Source organism: Sus scrofa, chromosome X (genome assembly GCF_000003025.6).
Source record: "Sus scrofa isolate TJ Tabasco breed Duroc chromosome X, Sscrofa11.1, whole genome shotgun sequence".
NCBI classification, from domain to species: Eukaryota; Metazoa; Chordata; class Mammalia; order Artiodactyla; family Suidae; genus Sus; species Sus scrofa.
The window spans coordinates 568,014-587,382 of NC_010461.5; the positions used below are offsets into that span (position 1 = coordinate 568,014).

Sequence of the window (19,369 nt, forward strand, 5' to 3'; positions counted from 1 at the left end):
CCTGGCAGGGGAAGCTCCTCCAAGGGGACCACATCTCAAGAAAACACGAAAACTGGGACATCACGCTGCATTTCTTACACGAGTGGGAATCTGGAAACCCCTGGATGTGGAAGATTGGACTTCTCAGTGCTTAGCTTCTGGGGGCTGACTTTCCTCTGGCGCCAAAGATGGACAGCAAACCCTTCTTTTGGCTCCCCCCTTCCCCATCTCTGCATCGGGTTCGGGAATCAATTTCCTGCGGAGTCATGGACAATACATGTACTGTCAAAAAAAAGAAAAAAAAAAAAAGGTTGGGTGACAATGACACGTGTTCTATCTGTTTTGCATCACATAAAACGTGTTTCTTTTTTTTTTTTTTTTTTTTTTTGTCTTTTGTTGTTGTTGTTATTGTTGTTGCTATTTCTTGGGCCGCTCCCGCGGCATATGGAGGTTCCCAGGCTAGGGGTTGAATTGGAGCCGTAGCCACCGGCCTACGCCAGAGCCACAGCAACGCGGGATCCGAGCCGTGTCTGCAACCTACACCACAGCTCACGGCAACGCCGGATCGTTAACCCACTGAGCAAGGGCAGGGACCGAACCCGCAACCTCATGGTTCCTAGTCGGATTCGTTAACCACTGCGCCACGACGGGAACTCCATAAAACGTGTTTCTGACAGCCGGCAATTTCCAGCAAATACTCTCCAGGGAGGGGTAAAAGTAAGTTAAAAAAAAACTACATTCCTCCATCATTCAGGATCTTTATCAGAAAAGTCGTGTTCATTTTACCAGGAATTATATACTATAAGTGTTCCTCACTGAAGTCCTGTTTTCGTTACACTGGGAAATGGAAATGCATAGTTAGAAATGCAACGTGTTCTCCTTGAAATACGGGAGATGGCTGCCAACTTAATTTCCTGTGTGTTACCTCCCAATACGATTGGTGGGTCTGTTTCATTTCTCATCCTGCATATTCGCACCCCCCACTCCTCAGGACTCTCACATTTTAGATTTGGTGTTTATGAGCAGAGAACCCTGTGATGAGGGAAGGCGTGATGCTTTCATTACCAAAATGTAGGAAGTTCAAATATGTATGTCTTGAGGGCACACTGATAAGACTATGTCCTTTGTATTTTGCGGGAAGGAACACCTCCCAAAGATACACAAGAATGGATTTTAGCAGGATAGATGTTCCTCAAAAAACCAGAAATAGACCTGCTATAGGATCCAGCCATCCCACTCCCGGGCATCTATCCAGAGAAAACCATGACTCGCAAAGACTCATGTACTCTGATGTTCATTGCAGCACTATTTATAATAGTCAAGACATGGAAACAACCTAAATGTCCATCAACAGAGGAGTGGATCCAGAAGATGTGCTCCACATAGACAATGGAATACTACGCAGCCATTAAAAAGAATAAAGTAACATGATTTGGAGCAACATGGATGAACCTCAAGGTGATCATACTAAATGAAGTCAGTCACAGAGAAAAAGACCAATTTCATATGGTATCACTTATTTGTGGAATTTAAAATGTGACACAAAAGAACCCCTATGAAGGACAGTATGGAAGTTCCTTAAAAAGTTAAATACAGAACTACCATATGGTCCAGCAACCCCACTCCTGGGCATCTATCTGGAGAAAACCCTAATTCAAACAATACTTGCCCCCCAGTGTTCGTAGCATCACTATTCACAATAGCCAAGACATGGAAACAAGCTAAATGTTCATCGACAGAGGAATGGCTTAGGAAGATGTGGGACATATACACCATGGAATACTACTCGGCCATAAAAAAGAACAAAATTCTGCCATTTCAGCCACATGGATGGACTTAGAGACGATCATACTAAGGGAAGTAAGCCGGACAGAGAAAGACAAATACCATATGATGCTACTTATATGTGGAATCTAAAAAAATGCAAGACTAGTGAATGTAATAAAAAAAGACACAGACTCACAGATACAGAGAACAAAGTAGTGGGGAGAGGGACAGTGAGAAGGGGAGTGAGAGGTACAAACTACTATGTATAAAAGTAATAAGCTACGAGGATAGACTGGACAGCCCAGGGAACAAAGCCAATATTTTACAATAACTATAAATGGCATAAAACCTTTAAAAACTGTGAACCACTCTATGGCACACCTGTAACATGTAATATCATATATCGTAAATCAGTCGTACCTCAAAAAAAAAAAAAAAAAACAGTTTCAGGGCAGCAGGAGTAAGAAAGATCAGTGAATAATACAAAGCATTCTTGGAGTTCCCAGTGTGGCTCAGTGGTAATGAACCCGACTCCTATCCAAGAGGACTTGGGTTCAATCCCTGGCCCTGATCAGTGGGTTAAGTATCTGGCGTTGCCATGAGCTGTGGTGTAGGTTGTAGGTATGTCTTGGATCCCGCATGGCTGTGGTCGTGGTATAGACCGGCAGCTGCAGCTCCGCAGGGACCCCTCCCTGGGAACCTCCATGTGCTGTGGGTGTGGCCCCCCCAAAAAGCAAACAAAAATTCTTTGGGTCTTCCTTCTCAATCCCTCCTTCAAAGTGGCCAGAGGTACTAATCAGAAGAGTAAGTTCCTATTTGGGCCATGCCTTCTTCCTCCCTCTCCAGGAAAAATGTTTGGAAATAAACTTGACATGCAAAACAAATTAAGTAGATGACCCTAGGCGTGGTACCTTTTGAGTCTCAAGAATTCTCTCAAACAAGTGACCGCTGAATAAACAAAGAGCAGTGCCTCATGGTGGCAGGGGTGGGGTGGGTGGGTGACACAGCAGATGTGAAACTTTGCCTGAGGGTCAGAAACGTAATTCGTTCCATGTTAGGACTCATCCTCCACTTTTGTTTATTTATTTTTTTTTTTTTTTTGGCTGTGCCTGCAGCCTGAGAGATCAAACCAGAGGGACTGCAATGACCCAAGCTGCTGCAGTGATAACAACGGGTCCTTAAGCCACTGTGCCACCAGGGAGCTCCATGCTCCATGTCTCTGCTTACCGACCATGCTTCAGAGAGAGAGAAATGTAATCTCTTCCCTTAGCCCAAGAAGTACAACCTCTAACATCCTCCAGCCCTTGAAACAGAAATCAGCCAGTATAGTGCTTAAAAAGGGATCAAGCAAATAACCGAGCCATGATACCGTAGAGCAGAAATTGGCACAACACTGTAAATCAATGCTCCTTGCAAAATAAAAATAAATGCTAAAAAAAAAAAAAAAAGGTATCAGGCTGGAGTTCCCCTTATGACTCAGCGGTAATGAACCCAACTAGGATCCATGAGGACATGGGTTTGATCGCTGGCCTCGCTCAGTGGGTTCAGGATCCAGCACTGCCGTGAACTGTGCTGTAGATCACAGATACAGCTCTGATACGGCCCCTACCCTGGGAACATCCACATGCTGCGGGTGCAGCCCGAAAAAGACAAAAATAAAAATTAGACATTAAAAAAGGTATCACACAAATACAGTTTGGTGTTATGTTACTATAACGCTGTCTGGTGGATAAAGAGAAGCAAAGCTTAGAGGGGACCAAAAAAAAAAAAAAAACGTCGAGGAAACTGGAAAAAAAAATCCGGAAAAAATGTCTTGTGTAAAAATCTCCCAGAAGCTGGGTTTAAATGCTTCCTAGCACCCCATTAATAATATCCGAAGCAGCTGTGCTCCGGCCAATTCATGAAGAAATCTAAGAACTATGATTGGAAGATTGTAAAAACACTGAAACGTTGGTGCCCAGAAAGCAACGTGGAATTTTAAATGCTGCTTGTATTTCCAGTAGCAAATTTACTAACACACCAACCCAAATATGTGAATTTGTATAATATATCATGTGCTGTAGAAATGCTTCTCTGGAGCAGCGAGAGGAAAAATGGTTATTTTGTAGAGAAATGATAAATAAAGGCATTCACTGGGGTTTTTCTGGTTTTGGGGTGTTTTTTTTTTTTTTTTTTTTTTTTTTTTTGCATTTTGTCTTGATTCTCATGGACCAAAGTGTCTGCTCGCCAACACAACATTACCAGAAACGAGGTTCAGGCTGGCTTCGCTGTGGGTTTTCAAACCATAACTTCAAATTTTCCGAAGCAATTCTTTTTTTATTTTTTATTTTTATGATGGTCATCTCTAAACGTAATGCAAAGGGGCAAAGATACAAAACACGCGGTGTTTATTTAAACCGTCTAGTCATTCCCTATTTTTCCGTATGTCAGATGCTCCCCAACCTGTACATTCATCCGCTCAGCCCACCTGAAAGCGTGCTCCAGCATTTGACATCGTGGAAATTTCAAGATAGGAGCTCCTGTGGCGCCGCAGGTTAAGGACCCAGGGTTGCCAGGAACGTCTGCCCCAGGCGTGGCCAACAACTAAACACCAAAACAAATCCAAAGTCTTCATTTGATTTGGAGCTGCGTCGTGGCGCAGTGGGTTAAGAGTCCACCTGCAGGGGCTGGGGTCGCTGCGGAGGCGGGGTTCAATCCCCGGCCCCTACACGTCCACATCCAGTGGGCGTGGGGTGGCCACTACTGGAGAACCTGACGGTGCGTGGCAGGGAGCAGGGCTGGTCCAGAGGAATGGCGAGCAATTTTACAAGCACTTGGGTGTAGCGCTCTGAGCGGGATCAAGCCTGTTCTTTCAACGTCATCTTCCACTCGCTCGGATGGAGAGGCATCATGCCAACTGACACAGGGAAAGCCAGCGCACATTTCTGGTTTTCATTTTCTCCACCGCGTTTTTTAAAAAATATAGATTCTCTTTGTCTACTTGGAGGGCACTATATTTTCTTTTTTTAGCAAAGAGCCCTGAGTCTCCCCGTACCGGTCAAAAGATGGTCAGAAATACAGATGAGTTACTGTTTGTTTGCTTTTTCTTTTCAGGGCTGCACCTGCGGTGTAGGGAAGTTCCCAGACTCGGGGTCGAATCGGAGCTTCAGGTGGAGTCTACCCCACAGCCACGGCAACACCAGATCTGAGCTGCCTCTCTGACCCACGCTGCAGCTTACGGCCACGCTGGATCCTTAACCCACGGAGCAAGGCCAGGGATGGAACCCGCGTCTTCATGGATCCTAGCTGGATTCTTAACCTGCCGAGCCACCACGGGAAGTCCGGTAAGTTACTGACAGTGGATCTCATGTGTAGACTTAGGAGGTAGCTGGGCTCAGACCGGGTGCTTGCTTTTAAGTGACAAGGGACAGAATGGCTGCTGAATGAAGAGGCTGGCATGGGTATGCTGTCCCCTCCAGCCCTGTGGCTGTATCCATTTTTGCTGGTGATGGATGCGCTGCCTGGTTGCATTCCACAGGGGCTCAGGGAGTTCCCATCATGGCACAGCGGAATCCAACTAGGAACCATGAGGATGCGGGTTCAATCCCTGGCCTCGCTCCATGGGTTAAGGATCCGGCATTGCCGTGAGCTGTTGTGTAGGTCGCAGACGCAGCTCGGATCCCCCTTGCTGTGGCTCTGGTCTAAGCCGGTGGCTACAGCTCCGATTTGACCCCTAGCCTGGGAACCTCCATGTGCCGTGTGTGGCCCTTAAAAAGACAAAACAAAACAAACCAAAACAAACCCAGGGGCTCAGGGTGATATTCTAGTGGATGGCGTGGCAGCCGACGTTGAATGAGGCGGTGGGACAAGGGGACACTGTGGCTGATCCAGGACTCTTAAGAGGGACCCAGCCCCTTGAAGAACTAGACCTAATTCCTCGCAGCCCAGGGAGGGGGTGTGTAGGGCAGAGAGATGGGGAGACAGGTTAGGGAGATAGAGACGGGTCCAAAAATGCTCGGCCACGTGGGTGTACGTGAAGCCACATAAGCGTTTAAGTGATGGATGCTATTCTATGATGTGAAGTTATGGGTGTTTTTTTTTTTACTTTTTACTTTTGATGAAGGAGAGTTGATTCACAATGTTGCAATCATTTCTGATGGACAGCAGAGGGATTGTTTTATATCAGAGTTTATATCTGTGAATCCCAAACTTCCAGTGCATCCTTCCCCCCTTTCCCCTGTGGTAACTCCCCTCTTCTCTCTCTAAATACACACACACACACACACACACACACACACACATATATACAGTTATATATATTGTGGTTACATATCATGTTATATATACATATGTGACTCTGAGAAAGAAGCTAAGACTCTGTATGAGACTATACATATTCTCTTTCAGATTCCTTTCCCATATAGGTGATCAGAGAACACTGGGCAGTTCCCTGTGCTGGACAGCGGGTCCCCATGGGCCAGCCATTCCAGAGACCTCCATGTGCTCATGCCAACATGGGACCGTTTTGCTTTAGAAAGACGGCAGAAGGGTCTGCTTTGCATTTCTGCACATCCTTTGGCTGCTGCGGGGAAACTCGGGGAGTTTTGCTGAAAAAAAAACCACAGTGCACTCCAAGGGGCACAGGGAATCGATACTTAAAAAAAGCAACAAACAACACACAAACACTACAGGGCAAATGAAAACCAGCAAAGCTCGCTGGCTTTCACCATGTCCCTGGCAAGATGTCTCTCCATCTAAGGGAGTGGCAGATGACGTCGAAGAGGACAGGACCGGTCCTGCAGAGGCTCAAAGCTCTATACCCAAGTGCTTCTTAAACTGCGCATCATTCCTCTGGACCAGCCCTGCTCCCCGCATTGTGCCCCGATGCTCTGGGATTGCGGCAGCCCCAGCAGGTGCCGATGCTTCTCACGGAAGACACGAGCTTAGAAAAGGCACCTGCAATCAAATTCAAGAAGTGATCTACTACGTTTGGGGTGAGCAGATGCAAACGACTGCCTTCGGGGTGCATAAGCCAGGGGGTCCTGCTGTTGCGGCCTGGGAACTCTCTCCAGTCACGTCTGACGGAACACGATGGAGGCTAATGTGAGAACAAGAATGTACACATATATGTGTGACTGGGTCACCTTGCTGTGCCGCAGAAATTGACAGAACATTGTAAATCAACTACAAAAAAAATTCTTCTTTTTAAAAAAAGGCGTGATCTGTATATTGGGAGGGAGGTTGCCCCCGCAGACGAAGAGATGGGTAGGCATCCATATGAATGAATTCTCGTGTCACCATCTTCTTCCACGCTGGGGCCAGGTCTTCCGTAGAGCTGGACGGGCCAGGTCTTGTTGGCTGAGAGACTCCAGCTCATTGGCTCCAAGTCTTGTACTCAAGAAAACGCCTGGAGGGCGTGCATCCCATTTTGTTTAACATTTGACTCTGGTCCTGCAGCTTCTCTGCCAAGGTTTAAGTGCGAAGGGCCACAAACAGACCGTCGATGTAGGGTGCCTAACAGGAGAGACGGGACGGCTGTGTGGAGTCACTCGATGCTCCGTCTTACTCCAGGACCGCTTACAAGGATGCCATTAGGTCTCACAAGGGCTTATCAGTGTGAAATGTGCCTCCTTTTGCTCTCTAGACAATGAGGCATGTTCTGTCTGCTTGACGCATGGAACTCTGGCTGATAAGAGGCCTGGGGGACCCCGCCAGAGACAAGGTCTGCTGTGGTTTGGAATATGAGTCATGGCGAAGCTAGTTTCTCATACAGAGACACAGCCCTAAGGCGTACATCACAGAGTGTCACAATGTGTGTGCTTGCTTATACGCTGTTTAAACCTTCTTTTTTAAAAAAACTTATCATTGTGCAACCATCCTCCCAACCTAATTTTATAATATTTCCATCCCAAACCCACAGTCCCACCCCCGCCCTCCCCTGCAACCTGTCTCTTTGGTAACTATAAGTTTTTCAAAGTCTGTGAGTCTGTTTCTATTCTTCAAAGAAGTTCATTTGTATCCATGTTTAAAATTCCACATACAAGTCATAGCATATGATGGCTGTCTCTCCCTGTCTAGCTTCACGGAGCATGAGAATTTCTAGGTCCATCCATGTTGCTGCAAATGCCATCATTTCATTCTTTGTTATGGCTGAGGAGTAGTCCACTGGAGGCACCACCTGACACCAGCCAGAATGGCCATCCTCCAAAAGTCTACCAGCAATACATGCTGGAGAGGGCGTGGAGAAAAGGGAGCCCTATGACACTGTGGGTGGGAATGTCAACTGGTGCAACCGCTGTGGAAAACAGCATGGACATTCCTCAGAAAACTAGACATAGAATTACCATTTGATCCAGCAATCCCACGCCTGGGCATCCATCCAGAGAAACACCATCAGTCGAAAAGATACCTGCACCCGTGTTCACTGCAACACCATACACAATAGCCTAGAGATGGACGCGTCCCCTAAATGTCCACCGACAGAGGGATGGATAAAGATGATGTTTAAAGATTTCTGGGGAGTTCCTGTCAGTGGCGCAGTGGTTAACGAATCCGACTAGGAACCATGAGGTTGCGGGTTCGGTCCCTGCCCTTGCTCAGTGGGTTAACGATCCGGCATTGCCATGAGCTGTGGTGTAGGTTGCAGAGGTGGCTCGGATTCCGAACTGCTGTGGCTCTGGCGTAGGCCAGAGCAGCTACAGCTCTGATTCGATCCCTAGCCTGGGAACCTCCATATGCTGTGGCAGCGGCCCAAGAAATAGCAAAAGAGACAAAAAAAAAAAAAAAATGGCCTTTTGTCTTAACTGACAGCAATGACGATTTCTAGCATCCTCTGCAAAAAAAACAGGTTATCTGGTTGTTTCTGTCACTCTGTGGATACACAATGACCAATGGTCAGCCTTCCAAACCGAACAGAACGTCTGGGTAGCGTGTCGCAGGCATGGGATGCCTGGGAAGGTTGCAACGGCTGCTTTATGAAGCAGGATGAAACCATGCCACCTTCCCCCATGCAGCGGGTGGTACCCAACTGTGAGGCAGGCGGGTTTATTTCTGATGCAGAGTCAAGATCGGTTAAAGAAGTGAGTATCCCGTCCTGCACAGGGAACTGCATCCAAGCTCTTGGGATAGAGCATGACAGGGGTGATATGAGGAAAAGAATGTATAATGATGTATGACGGGTTCACTTTGCCGTACACCGGAAATGGATTCCACAAGGTGAATCAGCTATATTTTAATTAAAAAAAAAAAGCAGGTAACTCATTTTCACCCAGGGCAATGCCTTTGTCATTTTAAAGGTAAACTGAGTTTGAATCTGTCCGACATTCTTTTTTAAAAAAATGATCTTGGGCATTCCAGTCGTGGCACAGCGGAAACAAATCCGACTAGGAACCATGAGGTTGCAGGTTTGATCCCTGGCCCCGCTCAGTTAAGGATCCGGCGTTGCCGTGAGCTGTGGTGTAGGTCGCAGAAGTGGCTCGGATCTGGTGCTGCTGTGGCTGTGGTGTAGGCTGGTGGCTACATTCTGATTAGACCCCTAGCCTGGGAATCTCCATAAGCCGCGGGTGTGGCCCTAAAAAGACAAAAGCCAAAAAAAAAAAAAAAGGTCTTATTTTCTCTTTAAATTGAGGTAGAGTTGATTTACAATGCTGTGTTCATTTCAGGTGTACAGTAAAGTGAATCAGTTAATCATACGGGGGAGTGTGTGTGTGTGTGTGTGCACACTAGGACACCGTTAAACGAGATTAACCTGTGGATCAGCACCCTCAGTAAAGCAGATGGCCCGCATCTATAGGGGTGGGCCGCATCTAATCAGTTGAAGGCCAGAGTAGCAACAAAGGACTTACTCTCTCACGGGTAAGAAGGAACTGTCTTGTCTCTGTCCTGATGGAGAGAACGTCCATTGATGAACCAGGAAGATGGCTCTCAGCAGGTCTTGAAAGTCCAGCCTCCGGAACTGGGAAAAATAAATGTCCATGGTTTATATAAACAACCCAGTCTGTGGTATTTTGTTTTTAAATGCTCAAATTATTTTTATTTACTTTTATTTTTTATGGTACTTTGTTATAGAAGCATATATAGATACACACACAGAAAATATATAATAAAATATTATTTTGTGTATGAAAACGTGCACACATTATATGTCTATATATGAACATATAAAATGTAAAAATACACAATATATGTCATAATAATACATGTAATAATATAGAATATATGTTCATATATATAATACGTGTGTGCATATATGAGTATGTGTAATATATAATGTGTGTAACATGTATTTTACACACGTGTGACATACACATCATATATAATGTTTATCTTATATCCAACACCAAAGATACATTCTCTGAGGAACATATATGTGCATTCACAGATTCGCACATATAAATCTATATGCAACAAAGAGACACCAACACCAAAAAAAAGGCCACAAATGAAAACAGAGTTACCTAGGGAGGCAGAGCACCCGCTGGGCAGGGAACCTGAATTGCTCCCTCACCCCTTGGAAGAAATCAACTCAACACCTGCAATGGACGAGAAATGAAAAATAAATAATTTGAGATGGCGTTATGTCCATGACATGCTCCCGCGTCTTTGTCAAAGCTCGCAGCTCGAGTCTCACCAAGACAGCCCCCGACGTCTGAACTGGATCAATTGCGCACCTTTCCAAGGACAGCGGGGTCTGGCCTCGACGGGACTTTCTCATTTTCACATGTGATGGGTCGACTTCTCAGCTGGTTGCTCACGGGCACGCTTCCTGCTCAGGAGAAACCTCATTCTGCGTGTCTCTGGCTCCTCTAGAGAATGGAAAATAAGGCTAAGAAAACATGAGAGGAGGCAGACGGGGTATCCCGGCAGCTGTCGATGTGTACAGCTCTCCTGCATTAGAGCCTGCGAGTGCGCACACACGAACCTATCCGGAAATATGGCAACTGGGGGGATGTTTCAGGCTTTCATAGGGAAATGAAAGCCTGGCTTTTCGATCATCGAGGGAGCCTTGCATTCTGAGGGAGGGTGTATGTGTGCCCTGATTATAAAAGGCATTACACCAGTGTTCAGAATCTTATGGAGGTACCACGCCCCTTAGCATCTTATGATAAAAAACACTCCAAACATTAAAACCTATTAACCCCGTGGTAACTAGACGTTCCTGCGTGACAGCCAGCCTCTAGACGAACACAGTTTTTTTTTTGTTTGTTTGTTTTGCTTTTTTAGGGGCTGCACCTGCAGCAAATGGAAGTTCCCAGGCTAGGGGTGGAATCGGAGCTGCAGCTGCTGGTCTACTTCACAGCCACAGCAATGCTGACTCTGAGAAGTGTCTGCGACCAACACATGTCTAGCTTATGACAATGCTAGATCCCTGACCCACTGAGTGAGGCCAGGGATTGAACCCACATCCTCATGGGTACTAGTCAGTTTCCTAACCCCCTGAGCCATAGCAGGAACGCCCTACCCTAGCAGAGTTTGGTAGAACTTTCTGCAATGACAGAAGAATGTTCTCTGCTGTACTATCCATATGGCAGCTGCCTGGCACTTGAAATGTAGCTCATAGGACCAAAGAAGTAAGGTTTTAGATTTGCCTTTATTTTACGCCATTTAGTTAGCCATGGATGGCTAGTGGCTATGACGCCAGGCCACTAGAACACATCTCTAGAGGCGCTCCCACCACCAGCAGGATCACCTGGGCGCCAGGCACAAATGGACGGGCTCCAGCCGCACCTGGGACTTGCCACGTCGGAATCCTGTGCGAGCCCGGGCACATTTGCGGGCACTGCTGCAGCATAGTTTCACGTGGGCATCCCGTTTGCCTTCTGCGCCTTGAAACTGCTGCGCGCAAAGCATGGCGGTGTCCCTTCCGTCTCACCCGGCGACGATGGCTCCAGGTTCTCACCGTCAAGGACTTCCACGTTGGCGTGTCATGATCCAGCTGCGACCAGACACACCTGGGGGCGTGAGTCGCAAGGAGATGTCTCCCACGTGGACCCCTCCCCGCGGGGTCCTGCCACCAGCGAACCTGGCCCCAGGCATCACTGTCTTTGTGAAGAATTCTGGGACCACCAGGGACGCCTGGGGACAGCAACCTCCTTGACGCCTCATGCTGGCCATCACGGACCCCAGCTTCCGGCTCTTCCCAACCCCGGCTATTTAGGGAGCTGCACAGGGCACGTTCTCTGCAAATAGTTGCAGCCTTCCTCGTGCCTCACTGGCCTGGCCCGAGTCCACAGACATCAGTTCATTTCACTGGGGGCGGCCGCTGGCCCCGTACCCGGGAGACTCAGAGAAGGCACCTCCACCAGCGGGGCGAGTCCAGGACAGGATCCTGGAACAGACGGTGGGATTTTTGCGAGCTGAGCACCGGCAGAGCACGTCCCAACACCCACAGACCGTTTTCCAAACGGTAACGGGGATGAGTCCTCGCGCCTGTGTGATTTTTGGAGAGGCCAGCCTTTCCTTAGGAAAGGGCTGCGGAGTGAAGTCAGAGCCTGAGGAATGTACAGAGAGGGGTACCCAGGCGTGTCCACCCACTTGGCCCACCTGGCATATATGAGTGTTTGGAAATAGAAGAAGAGACGCGATGGCTGGTGGATGGGAGCCAGGGAGAGGGGCTGACTCTGGGGAAAGAAACGTCCCTCTGGCGTATCCTGAAAGGCTTGGAGGTATTGCTCTAAACAGGCACACAGATAACCTTCTTTTTCCTGAATGCTAAGTCAACGACAAGGATCCTTTTTCATTTGTTAATTTAGTTTGCTTTTTAGGGGCTGCACCTGCGGCATACAGACGTTCCCGGGCTTGGGGTCGAATCGGAGCTGCAGCTGCAGGTGTACACGACAGCCATAGCAACGCCAGATCCTTCTTCCTCTGAGAGGTGCCAGGGATCGAACTGATGTCCTCATGGATACTGGTCGGGTTTGTAACCACTGGACCATGATGGGAACTCCTCGTTTCTGAATTACCCACGGGGAAGAGGGAGGGACCAGATTCCTGAGGGGTGTGTCCATCCCGCGAATTGCTGGGCGAAAAAAACGAAGCCACGCCATGGTCACGGAGGAACACAGATGGCCATGCTGCTTGATGGAGGCACCGAGGTTCCCACAATGGCTTGGAGCAACTTCCCAGCCTCCTGACACTGCAGACAGAGCCAGGCCCCCAGAGGCTGCCGGGATCTGCCAAGACCCCTGCCTGGTGACGACTACGGGCAGCTTCCCAGGTCCCTACAAATGACGCCTGTGGGGCAGCATGACCTGAGGGGATGCAAACCCATCTCAGCGGGGGTGTGAAACAGAACTTAACAAGAATGGACAGGAGTTGCCCAGAGGCGCTGACCCCTCCCAATACTCTTCGCCACCTGAGACCCGACGGCACAGCCTGAAAACCCCATGCAGCATCGGAAGCTTAGACGTTTCCATAACATCCTACTTATCTTGACTCCCGGTTCATAGACCACAGGTATTTAGAGCGTTGCGCAGGCCAGGGTGGGGGCCGCCAGAACACCCGAGCACGTGCTTGGCTCAGATGCCGGAAACCAGACCTGTCTAGACGTGGCCCCCGAGGTTGGGCGCTGGGCCAGCAGTTACTGAAAGAGTTCAGTCCTAGTGTGGGGACCACGCCTGGGAATGAACTCTGCCCTGAGCCACATGGGAGCGGGGCTCGGGTTCTGCTGGGGCTCGTGTTCTCTGGGCCAGGTGCTGTCTGGTCTCTCCCGAGGAAGAGAAAGGAGAGGAGACGGAGAGATACAGAAGCAGAGCCTGCTATCCATCTGCTGCCATGTCTGCCCACCCAGCGAGCGAGCATCTATTGTCTGTCATTCTATTCATTATCTGCATATCATCTGTCTCTATCTATCTACTTATCATCTATTCATCATCATGTCTCCATCATCCATTTCTTTTCCTTTTTTTTGTCTTTTTAGGGCCACACCCGTGGCATATGGAGGTTCCCAGGCTATTGTGAATAGTGCTGCAATGAACACAGGGGTGCACGGATTTTTTTTTTTTTTTTTGTCTTTTTAGGGCCACACTCGTGGCACATGGAGGTTCCGCGGCACATGGAGGTTCCCAGCTCTAACTGGAGCCGTAGCCACCGGCCTACACCCGACAGCCACAGCAATGCCAGATCTGAGCCTTGTCTGCGACCTACACCACAGCTCATGGCAACGCTGGATCCTTAACCCACTGAGCAAGGCCAGGGATGGAACCCCGAACCTCATGGCTCCTAGTCGGATTCGTTTCTGCTGAGCCACGATGGGAGTGCCTCATCCATTTATTTTCTATTCTCTACCTACTGTCTATCTATCTCTCGTCTATTATCTATTTATCTATTAGCTACCACCTACCTGTCATTTTTCTACGTATTATCTATATCTATATATCTGTTCTATCATCTCTATTTTCTACTAACCTCTTATCTATCTACCTATCATCTAGTTATTATCATCTATCTATCCTCTCTCTATTATCTATCTATCTGTCTACCTATTGAGAGATAAAGGAAGGAAGAGTTATTGTAACAACTTGGCTTATATGATTTTTAGGGCTGTCAAGTCTAAAAATCCCTCAGGCAGATGAGCAGACTGGAAATTCAGACAGTCAATGTTACAGTCGTCAGTCCAGGCAGTCTGGACGCTCAGGCAGAACCTCTTCCTCTTGGGGGGACCTCAAGTCCTTTTTTCCTCAGACACCCTTCAACTGATTGGATAAGGCCCACCCACATTCCAGAGAGTCATGTTTTACGCAAATGGTACCGCTGTAAAAGTCCCTCGCAGATGTGAAATACCTTCCCCGAGACATCTAAACGGTTTGACCAAGTCGAGCACTGTGGCCTGGCCAAGGTGACACATGAAACGATCCATCGTGGGCTGCCTTGAAACAAAGCCACTTAGGTGGGCACATGGCAGCGGCTGCCCTAGCTGCAGCCAGTGATTTCAGATCAGCCTTCTCCTTCAGGCCAACTGCAGACAGATGAAAGCCATTCATTCTTGGACACGAGGAGGACAAAATCTGAATGTGTCTCTTCCATCGGCCCCTTCCCTTGTCCCCCAGGCCACAGAACTCGGTAGCGCAGCGGCTGTCAGCCACGGAATTTGACCCATGTGTGAACAGCCTCATGCTTCATTCCATCACCGCACTGCCTTTACCCAGCTCTGAAAAATCTGTCCCCTCCCTAAATCGTCACCTCCTCATTTGGCCAAAAAGGATCCTATCAGCTCCCACCCACCCACAGGAGCATGGAGAGGTTCCAGCCTTGTGTATTTAGAACAACGTCTGGGATGTGACAGATGCACAGTAATTATGCTCTTGATCTAAAAACATATCTTAGTTACAGAGACCAGAACCCCATCTAGCTGGTTTGAGCAGAAAGGAAATGGGACTGACAGTTTATTCCTGACCATTGTGGGAGAGAAACAGGGGGTGATGCTTTCCGAGAAACCACGGTGAGAAGTGGGGCCATTCACGAAAGGAGACAGACCTAGACACAGACCCTCTTAAAGGGTCGGAGGACGAAGCTAGATGCTTCGGAGGCAAGAACGATAGGACCAGGGTCCATGGCATGAAAGGAAACCAGCCAGACCTCATGGGGACCTTAGCATGGAAAGGACACAGCTGTCACACCTCGCTCTGCCGTCTCCGTGACACCAGGGCTGGACAGTGGATGCTGCCCCAGCCTCTCCAGAAAAGCCCACCTCATTCTGTCAGCTGGAAGGTGTGTTCCTGGACCGCGAAGCTCAGCTCCAGGACACCTGCAACACTGGTGGACGGACCTGAAGGAGTCTGGCTCGGCGGACAGTCCCAGCCGCCACGCGTCCTGGGACACGGGTGTGTACCTCTCACTCCTCTTGTCCAGGGAGGCGAGTTCGGAGGGATTTCCGGCTTGCAGATGGCAGGTTGGTGAGGCTTCCTGGCCTCTACAGTCATGGGAGCCAGTTATTCATAACAGGTGTCTCCCTCTCTCTCCGCCTCTCCCTTTCTCTCTCTCAGTGGATACACAGAAAGATATGACAGGTAGATAGAGAGACAAAAAGAAAGATATGATCATAGAATGATATAAAGATAGTAGAAAGATATCAATTGATAGATAGTTAAGATAGATTGGCAGAGAGAGAAAGGTGAACAGATAAATGGATAGAAAGACAGGTAGATACACAGATGGAAAGATACATAGATACAAAGTAGAAAGAACTATATAGAGAAGATACATAGAAAGATACAGAAATAGAGATAGAAAGGCAAACAGGTAAGTGGATAGAAAAAGAGATATAGGGAGTTCCCGTCGTGGCGCAGTGGTTAACGAATCCGACTAGGAACCATGAGGTTGCGGGTTTGGTCCCTGCCCTTGCTCAGTGGGTTAAGGATCCGGCATTGCCGTGAGCTGTGGTGTAGGTTGCAGACGCGGCTCGGATCCCGCGTTGCTGTGGCTCTGGTGTAGGCCGGTGGCTACAGCTCCGATTTGACCCCTAGCCTGGGAACCTCCAGATGCCACGGGAGCGGCCCAAGAAATGGCAAAAAGACAAAAAAAAAAAAAAAAAAAAAAGAAAAGAAAAAGAGACATATATATAGACCGAGAGCTGGAATGATAAATCGATCGACTGATAGGCAGGCAGACAGACAGACAGCTACATAGCTAGGCAGATTAGACAGATTTCGTATCGGTTCTGTTTGCCTGACAAAGTGAGGTCACCTATACTTGATAATGGCCATCATTGACCTATAGATCAGATCTTGCCAATTGCCTGTTTTTGTACATGTGCTAAGAATAATTATACATTTTTTAAATGGTTGGGACAAAAGTCCAAAAGAACTATATTCTGCGATACTTGAAAACCATGGAAAAGTCGCATACGTACCATGTCACGCGCCCACAACCACGTCCACCCGTCGAGGCTATGTCCATCTGCGTGCCCACCGCAGGGCAGAGCTGAGTCCTTGAGTCCACGGGTACAGCCCCGATGTTTCCTCTCTGGATCTGCAGGGGAAAAGGCGGCCAAGCCATGTGCTTAATGTCGCTGAGCAGAAGTCACACAAAAACCTAAAGAGGCAGGGAGTTCCCATTGTGGCTCCGCAGGTTAAGAACCCGACTGGTATCCATGAGGATGCGGGTTTGATCCCTGGCCTCACTCAGGGGGTGAAGGGTCCGGCGTTGCCACAAGCTATGGTGTGGGTTGCAGATGCGGCTCAGATGCCACGTTGCTGTGGCTGTGGTGTAGACCTACAGCTGCAGCTCCAATTCTACGCCTGGCCCGGAACCTTCCCTAAGTTGCAGGTACAGTCGTAAAAAGAAAAGAAGAAACATTTTGCCTCACTAATAATTTGCTGTGTAACTGTGAAGGATGATTGCTATGATACAATCTTGCTTGGATTTTTCCTTGTCAAATGTAACAACAGTTTCATTTTTTTTCCTTTCTGATTTCGGAGTCTCCTTGTGAGGTTCCTTCCTCTACACATGAACTTAAAAAAAAAAAAAAGAGCTGTCCTGTAGGACTGCACAGACCTCACTGATGCTTTGCTCGTGAGGGCTTTCCACCTCTGAGGACACAGCGTCTGCAGGGCCCAGGCCACCCCAACAGACCCCAGGGGCCGCCAGGACTGGGTGTGGTGCTGAAGAGGTCCCGCTCTTCCAAACAGTCGGGCTCGCAGAGCTTCCCCGCGGCTGCCTCACCTCCCTTTGGAAAACACGACCCATGACTTCCCTCCTGCCGGCAGCCAGCGCCTGCCTCTCCCTGTCAACGCCCCACCGGCCGAGATAATCACACCCCCGAACGGGTGACCGCAACCACTGACTTCGCCAGCATGTCAACCCCGCGGCAGCTGTTCCCCCGGCTCGCGTTCCCAGGGACCACATCCCGTCTGACTTCGCGGAGCACCAACCGAGTGATTGCTGCGCGTGCGCATCTCCAAGCCGCGGCGTGGACGATGAGGATGGAGGCAGGTGTGACCGTGGAAGCGGCCACGGCAGTTTGGAGAAAACAGAGCGTGAGAGCGAGTCTCCCCCTGAGGATGTCTGGGCTCCTTGGCTCCCCGAATAGGTGGGGGGGGGGGCAGGTACCCAGATGCACCTGGCTCACCTCAGCTCTGGGTCTCAGCAGGCTGCACCAAGGCGGCGCGTCAGCTCACTGCCAGGGCAGACTCTCCTTCCAGGATCTGCGAAGGGGACAGCGCCCCTCCCTGGTGGGTGCAGTTATTGGTAGTGATTCCAGATATAAGAGGAAGGGGGTGGGGGGAGAAAAAGAATCTCTGGTTTCCTCTACCTGCTGGAGCACCTTCTAAACATTCCAATCAAGAGATACGCTGTTTTTTCAGTTTTGTTTTTTTGTTTGTTTGGTTTTTGGTTTTTTTCGGCTTTTTAGGGCAGCACCTGCAGCATATGGGTGTTCCCAGGCTAGGGGTCGAACTGGAGGTGTAGCTGCAGGTCTACACCACAGCCACAGCAACGTGGGATCCAAGTTGTATCTGTGACCTACACGACAGCTCATGGATCTTTAACCCACTGAGTGAGGTCAGGGATTGAACCCGTGTCCTCATGGATCGGAGTCACGTCCTTAACCTGCTGAGCCACAACTAGAAAGCCTTTTTTTTTTTTTTTTTAATTGCATCTTTCCACTCTGGAAAATGCCATCTGAATCCAAGAAAAGGACTGATGTTGGGTAAGAGCCATGAATGACAGACACACAGACCCGACAACTGGACACCCTTTTGTCAGCAAAGGAGGGTCTTGGGCTGGTTTCCAAGGCTGAGAGCGAGTACAAACACGAGCACAGCTGCAGACGGGGAACAAATTGTGGAAAAAAAACAGGTTGAGCTGGTGCAAATATTTGTGCTTCTGTCCTCCTTCCCCCACGGCATCCCCTACACGTCCAGCACAGGGAACGCTCTCTAATCACTCGTGATGGAACATGATGGAGGGTGACGTGAGAAAAAGAATGTGTATCTATCTATGCCTGGGTCCCTTTGCTGTACAGCAGAAACTGACAGAACATCGTAAATCAACTATAATTAAAAAATTTAAATATATAAATATCTCCTGTTTAAAAAAAAATGCACGGCTTTACATCTGGGATTGATAAGCAATGAGGTCCTGCTGTGCAGCACAGGGAACTCCATCCAGTCTCTTGGGTTAGCACAGGATGGAAGATAGTATGAGAAAAAAAAAGAAGAATGCACATACAAGTATGACTGGGTCGCTTTGCTGTACAACAGAAATTGAAGGGACCTTGGAAATCAAATATACTTTAATCAAAAATTTAAAAAAAATATGCATGGCAAAATAAGATGTCTTAAGCAAATAACTGGATGCAATTCTCTGATGCCCAGGATTAATTCTCAGATGAGTCGGGGGTCCTAGGAGAGGCGTGAGAATGGGTATAAATTCCACAGGCTTACCCAAGGGGTGGTCATTGTTCAATGTTATGGCTCCAAGGAGGATTGAAATATACTAGTCTCCCTACTTCTGTGTCTGTCTGCAATTCTCCAAACAGATACAGAGCTGACTTGGAGTTCCCGTCGTGGCGCAGTGGTTAACGAATCCGACTAGGAACCATGAGGTTGCGGGTTTGGTCCCTGCCCTTGCTCAGTGGGTTAACGATCCGGCGTTGCCGTGAGCTGTGGTATAGGTTGCAGATGCGGCTTGGATCCCGCGTTGCTGT

The 19,369-nt window shown here is 48.5% G+C and overlaps 1 long non-coding RNA gene across 1 annotated transcript; it reads right to left on the reverse strand.

Annotated features, from left to right (window-relative positions):
* Positions 223-18,111, reverse strand: LOC110257746. Its single transcript, XR_002340691.1, has 5 exons — positions 16,574-18,111; positions 10,395-10,529; positions 10,182-10,256; positions 9,570-9,679; positions 223-261 (listed from the first exon to the last, which is right to left on the reverse strand). It is a non-coding gene; the product is annotated as an uncharacterized LOC110257746 (long non-coding RNA).